The following is a 6,988-nucleotide window of genomic DNA, read 5'->3' as shown; positions in this document are numbered from 1 at the left end:
AGGCCCTGAAGTTGTACCAGGAGAAGGACACGCTCAACAGTGCCCTGACAGTGGCGCAGGGCGCAGTCATCAGCAAGGCTGGGGAGCTCTCCGAGGCCAACAACTCCATCAAAGACCTCAAGCTAAAGCTGGACGGTCTCGAGAAGGTGCTGTCGAAGGCCACAACCCGAGAGGGGACCCTGGCCAAGGAGCTCGAGGCCGAGAAGCTGTTGCGGAAGAACGAGGGCCTCAACTTCGCGGACCACGTGGAGGGCGAGAACCGTTGGCTCGATCGCCTTGCCACCGTCGCCAACCAGGCCGCCGCATAGCTGGCCATCATGGGGATGCCGGACGTGAGGTATGTCCCGGAGTGGGGCGTGAGCCCCAATTGCAGCCTGACCATGTTCTTCGATAAGGTCGTCGGTGCTCTGGAGCGGCTCCATGCCAACCGGGCGGCCTCACTCGCCAACGAGTCCCGGAGGTTTTGCCAGGGTGCCATGACCAAGGTTCTCACCAAGGTGGCGCACTGGTACCCCGACCTCGACTTCGACGATGCGTTGGAGAGCTTGCCGGAGGGAACCGACCTTGTGCCGCTCAGGGAGCACATCGAGCCCATCATCAGCCGAGTCGGCGGAATTCAGAGGGTGGAGGGCCAGCGCCGGGATTAGGCATCCTGTTTTTTTATCGCCACTGTAGGTTCACAATCAAGACAATTGCTATCTCTAGTTAGAACCGCAGCAACAATTTGATGTAACATAACTCTGCAGTACTTTTTAGTATCATGCATGTTATTTTCCTGTTCGATTTTTCCTTGTATGTCCATCCTACATAACTAGGTAGGCTTGCCGGCGCGTAAACCCAGGGCGGTGTCGTGGGGACAGATCCCCATTGGCCTGCCGGGTGTGCTTGCTGCCGGGCAAACCACCTTACCGCCCTTAGCGTGGCCGCCCGAACTGTCGAGTTTGACTCGAGTCAGAGTCAGGAGCGTTGCCAGGTGCGGAAGGCTACCCCGCCACTCTCGACGCGGCAGCTTTGAGCTGTTGAGCGGACTCGAAACAGAACAAAGGCGTTTCCAATCGCGGGGGCCCCCTTGCGTGCAGGTTTCCCATACATAGGCCAGATCTCCGAGGACGATAACCTTAAGTGTAAGAGGAAATAATCCAAGGCTCTGAATGACTTAGCTTTTCTGTCGCCGAGACGGCATCGTTCCTCCAGCCGCCTTCTTCTCAGAAAACGAAAGCGATGAAGAATCGCTAGGCTAACTACCAGACCAGATTCTCACAATTGCACCCCCTACCTGGCGCTCCAAGGATGTCGGTGTGGAACGACACCTATGGGATCACAAGAATCCCTACTACGGTAGCCGGGGCGCAGGGTTGCGAGGAGAGCAGGGCTAGTAGACAGCACAAGGATCGTTTACCTAGGTTCGGGCCGCGAGGATGCGTAAACCCTAGTCCTACTTTGGTGGGTGTACTTCTAAGAGTTCTTGAGCTCTCGAACTAGCTGTGGTCAGCGTGTGGTTCGAAAGAGCAAAATCCCTCTCCTCGTCGCCTCGGGCATCCTTTTATAGGAAAAAGGGGTTGCCACAGTGGCACACAGGAGGTGGAAAGGTCTACAGTGGCACGAGGTTATCCCACGTATTACAGGACAAGGTGCATTTAATGCATCGCTTAGGTGTCCTCTTGCTTTATCGGGGACGGGGGCGAGGCCCGTCCCAACCGTCGCCGCTCCTCCTCGCTTCGACACGCGCCTCAGCCAGGGATGTGTGCGGTGCCATGTAGGCAGACAGGCAGCTGAGTTGGCGCGGTGGTGGATCCTTCACGAAGATCTGCATGGCACCACGCAGGCGCTTGATGAGTTAGCCTGGGAGCTGCATGTTGTCGGCGTTCTGGGAACGGGGGTCCCCAGACTTGCCTGCCTGCGGCCTGCGGCGTGGCTCAAAGGGGGGCCCAGCACGGCCCATCTTCACCAGCACTAACCCAAGACCCTCGTGAGGGGCCAAGCCTCGCGGGGCGGACGACACGGAGCTTCCTCAGGCACGGCCTCGTCAGGCTGGCTCGCGAGGAGGCGGAGAGATCAAGGCGGGGTACCTCGCGAGGTGCCCGTGACGCAAGCCATGACGACTCAGGGCGCCAGGCGGGTGCCAGCCCGCGCAGTGTCCTCCTTTCCTCTTCGGTGCAAAGGGGGCAAGCGCAGCCGCGGGGTACCGAGGCATGAGGCAAAGGTTGCCGTTTCGGTGCAACGAGACCAAGATCAGGAGGACTACGAGACGGAGGTCACCGTGGAGCCCAAGACGGCGTCATCACCAGAGCTTTGCGCAGGCGAAGACTACTTTTGTCAGGATAGTTGATACTTGCTGTCCCCCTTCAAATTAGCCCGCCATTGTTGGCTCCCTTCCCGCTCAATATTTGGGGAGAGGACCAGGGCCACTATAAATAGGACCAGCCACCCACGTAGCAAAGGGGGGTTCGGCTCAGTCTCCTCCAAGGGCTCGACAAGTAGAGAGGTGGTAAAGAGAGAGAGAGAGATAGAGAAAGGTGCCTGAACTTCTCCCAGCAGTTCATCGCCCCAGCCAAGAACAGACCCTCGCGAGGCTGTTCTTCCTTGTACTATCCACTATCATCAGCCCAAGAGGCAATCACCACACCACACACTAGAGTAGGGTATTACACCACAACGGTGGCCCGAACCAGTATAAACCCTGTGTCCCTCGTGTTGTTCTTTTTGTAGCTTTGATCCTAGCGTGGCGGAGGGGTGCAGGGAGGTAGGAGGCGAAATCTCCGCGCGCACCCTAGTGTTCGAACCTCAAGGGTCTGCCGGAACCCGAAATCCGACATTTGGCGCGCCAGGTAGGGGTGTGCCAGAATTCGTCTTCCACCGCTCCGTTCTCCTCTGACCATCATGCCCATGTCTGATGCACGTCGGGCCCGCGCGGAGCGCCGGGCCGCCCTCGCTTCCCGCGTCACCCAGACAGCCCCTGTCGGCGGGCATCCTCGCCGTTCCCCGTCGCCCGCCATCAATGCCGCCACCGGCCCGGCGGAGGACGAGCAGCAAGCATCATCTCAGCATCCATCCGTGCGCCAAGATGGCCGCACCGCGACTCCCTCACTCGCCCCGGCTGGATCTTCATCCGGCGTGCTTCGCGCGCCCATGGAGGCTCGGGCTGCACTCATAGCGGCAAACGAGCTCCTGCGCTACCGTCCCGTTGACGACTTCTACGAAGAATGGCTCGACCGCGTCGCCGAACTCGTCCGTGCCGCAGGGGGCTCCCCCGTGCCGTCCGCTCCGCTGCACCGCACCCCGCCCCGCGCGGCCGACGAGGCTCCGGCGGCGCCCCGGCCGCCTCCTCCTCAAGAAGACGCCATGGCTCCAAGACGCGTGGTCCCTGGGCGGAACCCGCTCCGTCAGGTACCAGCGCGGCAAGAGCAGAGCTGCCAAGAAGTCCCTCGCCCGCCAGAAGCTGCCCGGGCACTCCCTGCTCCAGCACGTCGCGACCATCCTCCTGCTCCGGCGCGCGGGGACATGCAGGACCAGGCTCTCCATCACCCAAGGCCCCCCATGGCCACAGCAGGCTGCCGCGCTTACGCCACCGAACTGCGCAGTGTCGCGTGGCCGGGCAAGTTCAAGCCGGACCTGCCTTCTCGCTACGACGGCACGGCCGACCCTGCAGAGTTCCTCTAGCTCTACGAACTGGGCATCGAAGCTGCCAACGGAGACGAGAAGGTCATGGAGAACTGGTTTCCCATGGCGCTCAAGGACGGGGCCTGCACCTGGCTCCTGAACCTGGCTCCAGGCATGATCTCCTCCTAGGAAGAGATGCGCACCCGCTTCATCGCCAACTTCCAAGGTACTCGCGACCGGCCACCCGCCGTGAGCGACATGCGCCGCATCAAGCAACAACCCAGGGAGACCCTGCAGAAGTACATCCAGCGCTTCAACAACGCACGCCTCAAGATTCCCAAGGTGACTGAAGAGGCCATCATCTCAGCCTTCTCCGACGGCGTGCGAGACGTCAAGATGAAGGAGGAGCTGGAAATGCATGAAGACCTATGCACTTCTTTGGAGCTGTTCAACTTGGCGAACAAGTGCGCCAGGGCTGAGGAAGGGCGTCTCTCCCTCCTTGAGCTGCCTGCCGCAGACCCGGAAGAGAAGAAGCTCAAGGCCAAGGAAGTGAAGCGCAAGGGGGCTGCCGTGCTCGCGGCAGAACCAGACACCAAGCGGGGCAGAGATCAGCCCGAACCCCCCAAGGGCAGCCAGTACTGCGTGTACCATGACCTCCACACCCACAACACCAGCGAATGCCAAGAACTCTGAGCCATGCGTGAAGGAAGGATCGGCCGTCGCCCTGACCGTGGTGACCGGGGATACGGCCGAGGAGGAGGAAGGAACACAGGGCGTTGGGAAGACCGTGGCCTGCGCCAGGGATGGCGCGACCAACCTCGCGAGGATCGCTAGCAAGACCCACCTTGCGAGGGAGGCTGGAGGGATCAGCCTCGCGAGGATCGCCCGCAAGGCAACGTAGGCCTCCCACCACTGCCGCCGCAGCCAAGGAGAAATGAGGACCGCCGCCAGGATGAGGAGGCTGGGGGCTTCCAGGAGCCGCGCGCGATCCCTGCATCCTGGGCGGAGCTCAGGCCCCAGCCTCTCAGCGCATCTTCAAGAAATTCGCCCGCGAAGTGAATGCAGGCCTCCCCAGGCTCGAAGCCACGCGCCCTCTCAGGTGGTCGGTGTGTGCCATCACCTTCAGCTCAGCAGATCAACTGAAGTGTGCGGCTACAGCCGGAGTCCTCCCAATGCTTTGTTCCCCAATCATCAGCAACGTGGTGGTCACCAAGACCCTCATCGATGGCGGAGCAGGGCTCAACGTCCTGTCCGTGGTGGTCACCAAGTGCCCTACAACCAGCTTCAGCCAACCAAGCCCTTCTCCGGTATCACCAACAGCTCTACAGTCCCGATCAGGCATGTCCGCCTCCCCGTCACCTTCGGGGCACGCGACAACTACCGCACCGAGCTCATCGACTTCGATGTCGCTCGCATCCGCCTGCCGTACAACGCCATCCTCGGGTACCCGGCGCTGGCCAAGTTCATGGTCGTGACTCACCACGGCTATAACGTCCTCAAGATGCCAGGGAGCGGCGGAGTCATCATGGTGCCCTGTGAAGAGAAGGACGCAGTGTGTTCCCTGGGGCGAGCCTTTCAGGCCGCATCACTGGAGGACCCAGATCACGGAAGCAGGAGGCTTCCCGAGGCCGCCCCCAAGAAGAAGAAGACATCGTCCGGCCTGGCCCCTCATGAGGTAGGCCCCTCTGGGCCCGTTCCTGCCCAAGGGGAACCTCCTTCCGTCACATAGGAAAGCACGCATGGCGCCCTCCTCAGGCAGGGCTCGGGGGCTCTCCCCTGGAGGGCCACCAACCTAGCAAGGGTCACGAGGGAGGCGCTGGGGCACCACATGGAGGCGTGTTTCAGAGCACGTTTCCCTCAAGAAGGAGCAAGGCAAGGAGATCCAGACCCACAGGAGTTCATCAGCAAGGCCATTCAAGAGCTACAGGAGTCCAGATTCATGAGAGGCGCCCGCCGCCTACCAGCAGTGGCTCCCCATCCAGGCGAGGATGGCGGGCTGCGCGTCTGCATCGACGTACCAGGGCTCAACCAAGTCGCCTCCCTGGAGCGCCTCTGGCCCTCGCGAGTGGGGCGCTGCGGAGGTCCACCCCACAGCTATGTTCGCATGCCTTACGGCTTGCCGAGCGCGGCTGACGCGTACCAGCGCCTCATGAAGGACATCGCGGAGGCGCAAGAGGCTAGGTGCTCTGCAGCCCTGGCAGAGATGAAGATGGCCCGCGAGGAACCGCCAGCGCCTCTGGAGCCTCCCGAGGCCCCTGGGCCTGGGGGCTCATGAGGATCGGCTCCCGCAGCCCACCGAGCCAGCTACACCAACACCCCTTCATCTTCAACGTCATCAGGTGACATCTTTCAAGTTTCACTTCCAGCTGGGAGCGCCCCCAGGGCTGCATTATTCCCAGGCCATGTGGGTCCGTCCCTGCGGCGTATATCCCTTTTATTTCGCGTCGTTAGCTTACCTTGTTGGGGGCGCCCCTCGGGCTGCATGATCCCCAAGCCGCTTGGGCCAGGCTCAGCGGCATGTACCCCATTTGCGCTCATTTCCGGTTATGTGTTAGAACTGACATGCTTGATTATTTGATGTCGGTCCGCGGTGCTTCCTTTTCTCCATGCTGACCACTTGCACGTTAAAGGGGGGGTACCTGAGCATTGTGACTCAGGGCTCTTACTGGCTCTCCAGTCATCACCCTCTGGCCTTGACCACGGCATCATGACCTGGCATACCAGCGACGGCTAAGACCAGCTCGAGGGCCAGGACCCGAGGACGTAGAGTGCAGGCATCTAACCGAACTTGCAGGGACACAACACAAGATAAGGCCCAGTGCCAGGCGCAACCCGCCTAGAGGTAGGGCCCCGTGAGTCCCGCTGTGGCTCACGGGTGCCCAGATACACCTCACCAGGCCCTACCGTGCCAGCCACGTGTCAGGGCGGGGCTATACACGCCCCGGGGGCTCCTCCCGGAGGGGGGCCCCCTCCCACGCACCAGTGGAAGCACCATGCTCCGCGCTGGCTGACGACACTGCCGAGGAGCGGCTATGCCCGTACTCATACGGAAGCGCTATGCTCCGCGCTAGTGATAAACAACTGAGGGTGGCCTCCGGGCCGCATCAACCTCAGGGAGCCCAGTGCTCAGTGTCTAGCCTCATCGCAACGCCTCCCCTCGGGAGTGCCGTGCGAGGGGGCTGGGCACGGGGGCTGCGCCAGGGTCACGCCCAGACGCACGCCGCCCATCCAGGTCCCCACGGGCCTGGTTCGTCGCACGCCTCTCCCCGAGTGGAGCCAAGGTATGAAGGTCGTTTGAGCGTCAAGGGGGGACCCCTGAGCATCGCGACTCAGGGGCCTAACTTGTCACGTAGCCCCTCACTCCTTGGTCCCGTCCTGGTTTCCGGTC

The sequence above is a fragment of the Triticum urartu genome, chromosome 7 (assembly GCF_003073215.2).
Source record: "Triticum urartu cultivar G1812 chromosome 7, Tu2.1, whole genome shotgun sequence".
NCBI classification, from domain to species: Eukaryota; Viridiplantae; Streptophyta; class Magnoliopsida; order Poales; family Poaceae; genus Triticum; species Triticum urartu.
The sequence above is the reverse complement of the archived record's forward strand: the minus strand, read 5'-3'. Positions refer to the sequence as shown.